General features: G+C 53.7%; 1 protein-coding gene and 1 long non-coding RNA gene across 2 annotated transcripts in view; one reads left to right on the forward strand and one right to left on the reverse strand.

Annotated features, from left to right (window-relative positions):
- Positions 1-5,217, reverse strand: part of Cd82 (CD82 molecule) — a 45,685-nt gene extending 40,468 nt beyond the window's left edge. Inside the window, exon 1 of the mRNA XM_042275763.2 lies at positions 4,546-5,217. The gene's annotated coding sequence lies outside the window, so the exon portion shown is untranslated. The remainder of the gene's footprint in view (positions 1-4,545) is intronic.
- On the forward strand, positions 4,831-9,015 carry LOC143272930 (uncharacterized). Its single transcript, XR_013050597.1, has 3 exons — positions 4,831-4,926; positions 6,509-6,605; positions 8,923-9,015. It is a non-coding gene; the product is annotated as an uncharacterized LOC143272930 (long non-coding RNA).
- The last annotated feature ends 1,606 nt before the right edge of the window (positions 9,016-10,621 follow it).

The raw sequence follows: 10,621 nt of genomic DNA on the forward strand, positions 1-10,621 counted from the left end.
CCTCTCCCGTCGCCAGCCCGAGCCCCACATGCAGAAGCTCTGTCTACTGCCAGCTGCTGCCCGGAAGGTGCCTCTGGCCGAGTAAGGGTTCACTAAGGGCTACAGAGGTCCCTCACTAGGCTAGGACTGAGGAAGTTGGCTGTTCCCCTCTCTGTAGAGGAAAGGCCAGGCTTCATAGGGAAGCGGAAGCCCTGTCTGAAACCATGGAAGCCCGCAGCCACCCTCCTTCCCGGTACAGGTTGTAGGCCCTACTTCCTGAAGGTGCGACCGCTCAGAGTCTCCAAGGACCTCACATGGAGCTGAGTCCTCCTGAAGTTCCGCCCCAAGACAACCCTTTATTCAGCTAGATGTCATTTTCTGAGTGTCTACTGTGGGTCAAGATACATAAATGGACAGGGTGGTCCCTGCCCAGGAGGCCTCTGTATGCCACAAAGCAGCAGGACCAAAGGGAAGTTAAGTCATGGGAGATCCAGGTAGAAGAGCCTGGGAGCACCCGACACTTAGAAATGACTAGTGTCTTGGGGCACCCCGTTATGCAGAGAGAGGAACAGAAGGCCAAGGAGGAAGGCACATTGAGAAACGCGTCTGTTGGAGCTGGAACGGACCAGCCATGTGCAGACCCTAACCACAGCTCTCAGCAGTTCGCCCCTGCCCTGTGCCAGGGATAACATGCTGTTTCCCTTGCAAGTGTTTGTGGTGTCCTCACCCCATCCCACGAAGCCATAACCACCACTATCATCATTCCCCTGGTTCAGAAACTGAGGCTCAGATACAGTGACAGAGCTAGGAAACGGAGCTCCCGAGTGCAATGCCGGGGGCCACATGGCATACTATGAGCTCAAGTCTCCCTTCTTCCCGTCAGGCAGAATGGAGGGAACAGAACAGGAGGCATTGCTCAGCCCACGGCAGTGAGGCTGGGGTGTGCATGCGTGCGCCGCCTGAAAACCAAGTAAGGGCTGGCCGGTGGCAGGGCCTGGGAGGGATGGCCAGGGAGGACTCATCTACGTCCACACTGGACAAACAGGAGAGCTAGCCTCGTCACCTCTGCTCCTCTCAGCTGCTTCTGCGTGCTTGCCCTGTGTGTGTGTCAGCTGCTGACAGGAAACCCACTGTGGTGCCGGGGGAATCCCAGGATGAGTCAGGACTAAGTCACTGGACAGACCCCAGCTGGACCCTGCAGGGCACTGGCTTTAGGGCTGACTCCTCAGCAGGACAGCATCAGCAGCTGAGGGGACGGGAAGAACGCATCTGGACCACTGGGCCCTGTTTACCTCTGGGCTTCCCCTTCAGGCTTCTCAGACCCAGGCTGGCCCTTTCCTGCTGAGATGAAACAGGTCACCTCCCCCAACCCCATCCTGTCCCACAGAAGGGTCCAGGCCAAGCAGCCTGGGTTCTACCCACCCTTCCCACCAGCTGCCTCTTGCAGAGCCAGATTCTGGCTGTTTGATGCTACTGATTGTATCATGGCTCCAACCCAGCTTCCCACAGGGCAGAGGAAGTGGGCATAATGGTTCAGATTAGCGGCCAAGGCTAAGGTCTCAAGGCAGGAGAGCCTGCAGGCTCCAGACATTTTAAACCCAAAGCAGTGTTCAGGGCCTGGGCTGCTGGGTTAGGTGCCAGTGTCTTGGGACAGTCCCCTCCCTCCAGTGAGGATCAGACCTTGTTTGGTCCTCAAGTGAAAGAGTTGGGTCCCCAAGGTGGAGGGAGTTGCCAGCCATTGGGAACTTCCTCTTCTAAAATAAGGGGATGCCCCTGCATGTCAAACTTTAGCCCCAGGGAACCAAAAGCCATCCTTGTGGGAAATGAGCCCAGACGGCTGACCTCTCAATCTTGCCTTCTCTGGGCTGAACAGGGAAGCCTGGGTACTTTTCCCACCCATCTTGAACAGATACCCACTGCTAGGGACACAGGCTCCCCACTCAGCCCAGACTTCACTTCTTCATGGGTGAACGCAGGGCTTTCTGGGGCTGCCACCCTATCACTCTCCAGCATTCATCCTCCCTGTGACTATCACCCAAATTAGTGCAATCACCTTCATGAGCCCCGACTGGGTCCCCCAAGGGCAGGCACAGCTGGATTCTTCCCGTATCACTCTTGGCTGGCTGCCTTTCCTAGCCTGTGGTCTCTTTCAACCAAAAGTCCCCTAGACTTGTTAGTCCTCTGCCCCCCCCCCATATCTAGGTATCGAGCGCACACAGTGTCAAACCTTGCATCACTCTTCCTCCACCTCACCCCACCCCACCCCCCCAGCTCTAAACCCTTCAGTGGTTCTTCTCACTTTCTATGATCCAAGCCTAAGCTTTTCCATTGTCATTTAAAGCCCTTCTGGAGCTCATCCTACCTACTACCCCTGCTCTTCATACCCTGAAAGCTCAGTTGTAGCCAGACCAGTGTTTCCCAGCCAGCGTTTCATTTGTGCGGGTCAAATGAGACCATAGGAAACGCAAGACATTTACATTATGATTCATAACAGTAACAAAATTACAGTTATGAAGTGGCAATGAAAATCATTTTATGGTGGGGGGGGGTCACCACAACATGAAGAGCTGTATTCAAGGGTCGAAGCGTTAAGGTTGAGAACCACTGAGCTAGAAACTCAACTCAGCCATTTACAAGAGCTCGCTCAACAGGCTGACCTTGCCTCTGAGATGGTCCTCTGTCCGAGACGCCTTCCACCCTAACTTTCCAGTCCCTAAGGCTCCAAAGCCCCCCCCCCTTGTCCTTGCTTTGAACATCTTGTGTCACATTCCCTGATCCAAGCCCCTTCCCAGATGCTCAGCAGCCCAAGGGCGAGGGCGTCATATCACAGAATGGGAGTGGTGGTGAAGGGGACCCACACACACCAGGCATGGTTCTACCACGGCTGATCCCTCCTCACTGTAGCAAATTCTCATCTAATGCCACTGAGATGCTGACATCCGTGGAGCAGGGAGTGTGTCGGCCCAAGCTTAATGAGCACCGGAGAGTTCAGGCAGAAAGTCTTGTCCAAGTCACTCCCATTCCTGCTACCGGCCATGGTTCTCCGGAGTCTCCCGACAGACTCAACACACACACACACACACACACACACACACACACACACACAGTCTCCTCCACATGGCCCGGCCTTCAGCCTGGCTTTCCAGTACACTTTCTATCTGACTCCACAACATGGGCTCATCTCCCCCAAGATGCAGGGCCTCACGTGTAGTACCTTCCCTGTCTTCTGTGCCAGTCCCTGCTCACACAGACCGTCTGCTCACCCTGCCCCAAACGGAGCCTCCAGTCACTAGAGCCTCAGAGACCCCTGAGACGTCCCCTGAATTGACCCAGGCTGTGAGAGAGTCTCTCCAGGAGGGAAATGGGATGGGGGAGTCTCACAGCACCTCAGGAGGAGGGCAATGCCAGGTCCATGTGAGGATTCATGTCTCCATCCTCCAGCTCTGTCTTGTGTGCAGTACCCATCAACCCCGAGCACTGTTATGAACTCAGGCACTGTCTAGTCCAGGTAACATACTTTCTGACTCACAACAAGATGATGGCGGCTGGTGGCTGTTTCTGACTCTGGTGAGGTCAAGGGTGGGACAACTGCAGCTACCCACCAGCCCTCCAAACCAAGCCAAACCCCAAAGACAGGCAACATACCACCTGCCCACTGACATCACAGGAGGCTTCTCGGCACCCAATGTCTTGTTAGGTGTTGTACACACAGCTTCACTTAGTTCTTGTTACTACTGTTAGGTCACTGTCCCCCAAGTCACAGGTGAAGAAAGTAAAGTTTGAAGGGGGAATGGAATCCAAGTCGGCTGAGTTCCAAAGCCCAAATCCTTGACACAGCCAGGACCCGGGACCCAGGACCCCCACCACCATTAGGACTGGAGCCCCTCAGCACAGATACCTAATCCTGGGCATAGCAGGGAGCTCCAGGGCTTGGCTAGGTTCTAAGTAGGTTTTCTAGGGTTTCCCCTTCTCCTCATTCACCCCCCAAAAGAGTTACTCCTTCTGCCAACCCTCCGGGGGGCCTCTCCCACCTGCTCACCTGGAAAAGTCTGGCTAGGTTTCCACTTCTGAGCTCAGTGGAGCGCTCAGAAGTTGGAAGGAGGGAAAGAATGTTAATTGCCTTGCTTTGGGGTCCCTGCCTGGGACTCGATAACCCAGAGTGACGCATCAAGTGGTTTTTCTCTCGGTGGCATTTTGCAGCTGAGGTCTAGCTACGCGGGTGGCCTTCTGTACCACAGTGCCCGTCACCTGCTTGCTAGCCCTCACCTTCCGGGGTTCTGGTGAGAATAGGGCACTCCGGGAGCACGGAGCTCACCTCAATCAACTTCCTCCTTCTGGAACCCGAGGAGCTCAGGGCTGGGGGCAGGGACCGGCCCAGCGCCACACGGCTGCGGTCTGCTGCAGCCAGAACTAGGGAGTTCGGACTCGGAGGCTGAGAAAGGATCTTTCTCAGTCCGCTCTGGGTCTTGTTACCTGTTGCCAAGCGGGCCCTGAAGTCTGCAGAAGTTCAGGCGAAGCTAAGTTTGCTTCCGATTGTCCCGCCCCCTCCCCCATGCCCCTCTTTACCTGCTGTCTCGGTCCTGGCTACACGCTGAAAGTCCGGCTTCTTCAGCTGGCGCCCCAGTCCGCGTCTGACTGCGCAGCTTGGCTCAGTTCTTCCACTCTGCCCTGCCACCCCCTCCCGGAGTCAGTCCAGAAGCTCAACGGCCTCGTCCGGCCACGCCACGCCCCCCCTAGACCACGCCCTCGACACGCCCCTTGTAAGCCTCCTCTCCCAGCCCGGGGGAAGGTAGCACCAGGTTCCGCCTATCACAACCTCCTGGTCCAATCAAACAGTCACACCCCTTGGCACACCCCTGAACTGCCCTTTGCCAACCCTCCAGCTCCGCCTCCGGCCCGGCAGCCTGGCTCCAAGCAGAGCTCGTCCCTGCCCACTACAGCCTGGAGGTGAGGCCGTGGGCGGGCCTTCTCCAGAGGATGAAGCCCGCCTAGGACCCCAGTCTCTGCCTTGTTTTCTGTGCCCTTCCAGCCTCTAACAGCCCTGCCTAACGGTCCTCCCCCCCTGAGGTCTCCCTCACCCTTCCCAGTTCCCTCCTAGGCTGCTGGCGAGCCTCCTAAGCCCTTCGTTCTCCGCCTCCATCACTTTCTCTAGGGGCTTACTCCTGGGCCTCCAACTGGGAGGCTCCGCCCCTCCCCGGGGGTTCTCTGCTCCGCCCTGATCTTGTTCCCCCTGGCAACCCCTGCTCAGGGCTGCAGGCCTGGGGGCCCCACGCTGGCATTCTAGGACTGGCGTATCCTGGTGCAACCCGGGAATGGCGTGGGAGCGTTCGCGTTCCAAGACTAGGCCTCCATGTGGAGGCGGTTCAGACCCAAGCACTTTCTGAAAATACTAACAGCTACCAGTGTTTGAATCCTCGCTCAGAGACAGGCTGATTAGTCAAGAGTTGTGAAAGCCATGATCCTTGAGTTCTACTTCCCCTGGGCTACTTTCCTTGCGCCCATTTTACAGATGCACAACCCAAGCTTTAGAAAGGGGGAGTCGTGGGCTAGAGTCCAACAGCGTAGTTGTTTGTGAACCATTCCCACGTCTCCAGTCACAAACTTTGGCTTGTCCTAGCTTGCCTGGATTCTGGCCCTTGAAGAAGTGGCCCAGGCCAGCAAGCTGCTGGTACAGCAGGCAGATGAGGGTGTGGCCCGAGAGGGCTGAAGGCCTGAGCCCTCCATGACTGGCTTCTCCCTTTAGAAGGTGGGCTGCCAAAGATCTCCAGATGTCTGCACACCCTGCCCTGCATGTCCAGACTGTGGACCAGCCTCGGGCAGATTACCAGGTTAATGATCAGAGCCCTTAACCTGAGAGCTGACAAAGCTCTTTCAGCCGTACCGTATTATCTCACTGGCATCTCACGGCAAGCCGCTGTGGGGAGGGTATGAATGAGCCTGCTTTACAGAAACCCAGAGGGTAGGGAGCACTAGATGCCTCGTGGTTCTCCAGGCTCTGTCCTCACCCAGAAGCCCTCCCACTGCCTGGGAACTTGTTAGGGGCATGTTTGGGGCTTGACACATCCCAGAACAGAGTGAGAAACTGCAATGGTTGGTTTTCACAAGGTTTCCAGGTGATTCTGAGTCAGCCTTGAGTTTGAGAGCCCCTATTGGAAATAGATGAACACCTTAGGGTGGGTTGAGACTCCCAGGACCTAGGTAGACCGGGCAGCTGCGTAACCCAGGGCAAAATAAAACACTTAGAATGCACCATTAAGAAGGGACTAACAGCCAGGTAAGGCGGCTCACATCTATCCCAGCACTCAAGAGGTAGAGTCAGAAGGATCAGGAGTTTGAGGCCAGCCTTGGCCACACACATTTTTCTGAAAAAAAAAAAAAGAAAGAAAGAAAAAAAGGTTAATAACAAAAATATTAATGCCAATTCTGAGGGTGGCCATTGGAAATAAGACTTTATTTTTGGTTTTTGCTTTTTTGAGACAGGGTCTCATGCAGTCCAGGCTGTCCTCAAATTCTGATCCTCCTCCTCCAGCTTCCTGAGTGCTATGCTCAAGAACACTGCTCCTGGCTTGGAGATGAGGAGAGATGCTCTTCACCGAGAGTTCAGCCCGGAGTGTGGACTAAGGTAGGTATGGTGGTATAAGCTGAAGTCCCAGTACGTGGGAGGTAAATACAGCAGGAACATCAGGAGTTCAAGGTCATCCAGGCTGTCTCCAAAAATGGGTAATGAATTAATCACACAATTTACACACTGCGTTTAGGAAACCAGTTAGAGATGGCTCATGGGTTAAGAACGCTTGCTGCTCTTCCAGAGGACCGGAGTTTGGTCCCAGTACCTAAGTTGAGACGGTTACAATAGCATGTAACTCCAGCTCCTACCAATCCCAAACCCTCTTCTGGCTTCTGAGGTCATTGTATATGTGGCATGTACACACACACACACACACACACACACACACACACACACACACACAGCCCATGTAAATAAATAAATAAAAATAAGCTCAGGGAACATGGACTGTCCTTTTCCCAGACGACAAACCTTTATTCCATAGGATGCCATGATCTCGCCAAGCTCCCAGATGCTGTGGCTGCTGCTGGTGCAGGGCCACGGTGAGAGAACAGGTCTGCTGCTGCTGCTACGTCCCGGGTTGGGTGCTAAATCTTGACCCGGTCCAGCCTTTGCCAGGTGGCCATAGATTACCCTCCCCTCCCACCCGGCTTGGGTCTGCCTTGGTCTTTGTGATGTCTGTGACTCACAGATGGCTGTTGTGTGACAAAACTGTTACTGGGGGACACACTGTACACAACAACTCACCCCAGATAGGGAGCCCATGACAGATCCACAGTGTGGATGCCACCAAAGTCCAACTTGGTGAAGCAATGAGTTTTATTGGGGTCACTTGCAGAAGCATAAATGACCCATAGGCAGCTGCATCCCCAAAGCCCACCCCAGCATGGGTGACAGTGCACAAAGCTGGGAACCTGGAGCACACTGCACAGCCTGTAGGCAGCTCAACAGGTTGGAGAGTGTCCCTTCCAGGTGATTCAGTTGGGCTAAACCTCTTCCAGTCTGACTTTTGTTGTTGTTGTTGTTGTTTTTGTTTTGTTTTGTTTTGGTCTGAATCTTCTCTGTAGTTTAGCTTATCTGAAACGCTTCCTTACTCTGGGAGGGAGGGGCCTTGTGAATCTGGTTAGTTTCAGGAACTTCCTGAAGCTATTTTTGAGTTGTTCACCTTCCTGCTGAAGGAGCTTCTCTGCAGGAGGAGCTGTTTCAATCTCAGGGAAATGTGACACAAAACTGGTAAAAGTCCTGGGTCCGGTCAGCCCCTCCCTAGCCCAGATAAGTCCCTCCTCCACCCAGATGGCCCCTCCTATTTAAGTCCTGTTGGTACCCACTTCCTGTTCCGGCCACTCCAGATTGGAGATGGGGGCTGCTGTGGGAAACAGAGAAGGAGGCAAGCAGCTTCTGAAATGTCTGCCACACAAGGCCCCAATCTTTTGCAGTCCTGCCGGAGTTTTCCCCAAAGGCATTCACAGCCTGGGGCCCTGGTGCTGTTGTCCAGGCCTCATTTAGCACAGGAAGCCCAAATTCAGAGTGCAGTTGAGGTGTCCTTCCTCAGGCCTTGAGCGGTTGACAGACAGTACAACAAAGGGTCCCCCTCCTGCCTTCACCGTCATCTTCATAACCTCCAGCAAGACCGTGCTCGAGTTTAGACTTCCTGGATTCTGCATCTCCATGTTGGCGTAAGAACGGGTGAGGAGGTCAGCTTGACTCCAGATCTGGGCCACCCACCTGCTTCTCTTCTTCTCCCCATTTCCATCTGGTGTCAGACTGTACAGGATTCGGTTATGAGGATACTCTAGCCCTTCTGTCCAAACTCTCTCCACAGCCACTGTCTCCCGGGGTTGCATACCTGTGACAGGGCCAGTTATCTGGGGATAGAGGAGTCGGGAGGTTTGGGTCACCCTTGAGGCTGTATGTGTGCCAGCTGGACAGAGATCCCGGTGTTTCCACACTGAGACACCGTCAGGATGACCCGGTAGACGCAGGTGCTCCTCATGTCTGGTGTCTAGGTCCTCATCTCCTAGAACTCATACACAGTGTCTGGAACCCTAAGGGGTAGTCCTGGGTGTATACAGACACAGCTACTCATTTACTGGAATGATAGATGTCCCAGAATTGTTCCTGCCTTCTCTTCTAGACTTACCTGGGGTATTTTGTCAAAAAGACAACAGAACTTTCATACCAGACTCCATCTGGTATGAAATTCTTAGGCCATTCCAGAGGTGAAGCCAATAGTTCTGGAGGTGAGAAGAGCCACTCTAGAAAGCTTAGCAGAAGAGCTCAAATGGCCAATTGGAGGGTGTGGGGTGGTGACTAGACTTTTAAAGAAATGTGGTCATGGGGTTCCCAGACCACAGAAGATTCCATTTCTTCCCCAGGTGGCAGAGGGGCCGAGCAACAGAAGACCCGAAGCCATGAGCAAGAGCGTAGGCATTGTAGGCATCAGGTTCTTTTGGTGCCTGGTTCCAGCAAAGACTCCAAAACTTCTGCACAGCTGAGATGGAGAGGAAGAAAGGGTGTCTCTCGTTGTTATTGTATTCATCCATTTTGCATTACTGTAAACAAATTACCTGAGTCCAGAAGACTTATAAAGAAATCTGACTTGAAACATGTTCTTCAGGGCAAGGTGCACATCTGATGATGTATGTTGTTGACAGGGTTTCCACTAGCCCAGGGCTTCACAGTGTAGGACAGAAATGCACTTGTGTGTTGTCATGGTCAGTGTTCTGTTGCTGTGAAGTGACACCACAACCATGGCTGCTTTTACAAAGGAAAACATTTAATTGGGGCTGGCTTACAGTTTCAGAGGGTTAGTCCATTATCAACATGGCCCATAGCATGAAGACACACAGGCAGACATGATGCTGGAGAAGTAGCTGAGAGTTCTACATCTGGATCCACAGGCAGAAGGAAGAGAGAGACATTGGGACCCGCTTGGGCTTTTGAAACCTCAAAGTGACCCCCAGTAACACACTTCCCCCAACAAGGCTGTACCTACTCCAACAAGGCCACACCTCCTAATCCTTCTCAAGCAGTGCCACTCCCTGAGGACCAAGCATTCCAGTCTATGAGCCTCTGGAGGCCATTCTTAGTCACACCACCACAGTGCACTTACCTCTGTAATCCTGGTGTTTGGTACTCGGGAGGTGTGAGCAGGAGCATCAGGAGTTCAAAGTCAGCCTCAAGAAAGGTGGGAAGGGGAAGAGAGGAGACAAGGAAAGAAGGGAGGGAGGGAGGGAGGGGACAGTCACAATGTGTAGTGCAGTCCTCCCCTCCCCAGGGCCCTCAGTTTGGCTTCCTTATAGAAAGACTAATGCTCTGCAGAACAATCTAGGGACAAGGAAGGTGCATGCGGCGTCTTGTGACCCAGCCTTGGAAGTAAGGTGTGTCTTCCTTTTCAGCCCACAATGGAGCTCAGAAAGGACCACCCTGTTCAGAGGGAGGAAATGGCTCAGCCTCCTCTGAGAAGGTGGGGATCTAGGATAGTCGCTGGCATGGCAGAAGCGGCTGCAGGCTTCAAATGGGTCCTCAGCGAGGTGGGGTAGAATTTCCTTTGACGAGAACTGGGAATCTAAATTAAATTGAGTTAAAGCAAGAACAATCTTCCTTTCAGAATTCTCTGGACAGAGGAAGCCCCTCCTGCCCCTTGGCTGGCCCTGTTTCCTTGACATTGTGAACCTGAACCGATTTTTCCCACCCCCTCCAACAATGCCCATTCTTAGAATGCCTGCTTCCCACATGTGGGAACAGAGGTACAGAAACGCATTTGCCCAAGGTCAAGGTCATGAAGGAAAGAGAAAGGCTAATGTGGCCAACTCTGTGGCGGCTCACAGCTGGCTTCTGCACATCTCAGCTGCAGAAACTGAACGCCACAAAGCTTTGAATTGGACCATGTCCAGGACCCAGATTTTGAGCACCCAGCACCCAGCACCAAAGGCCCGCTCTGGACCAGAGAGCTTCCCCAGAATCCAGGGAACTAGTCACATCTAACTGTAATAAAGGATGCTGACCCAGAGAGCCAGCTCCAGAGTACCCCACATATCTCTGTCCCACCACCTCTGTACCTTACCCGTGTCT

The sequence above is a fragment of the Peromyscus maniculatus genome, chromosome 4 (assembly GCF_049852395.1).
Source record: "Peromyscus maniculatus bairdii isolate BWxNUB_F1_BW_parent chromosome 4, HU_Pman_BW_mat_3.1, whole genome shotgun sequence".
In the NCBI taxonomy this organism is placed as follows: domain Eukaryota; kingdom Metazoa; phylum Chordata; class Mammalia; order Rodentia; family Cricetidae; genus Peromyscus; species Peromyscus maniculatus.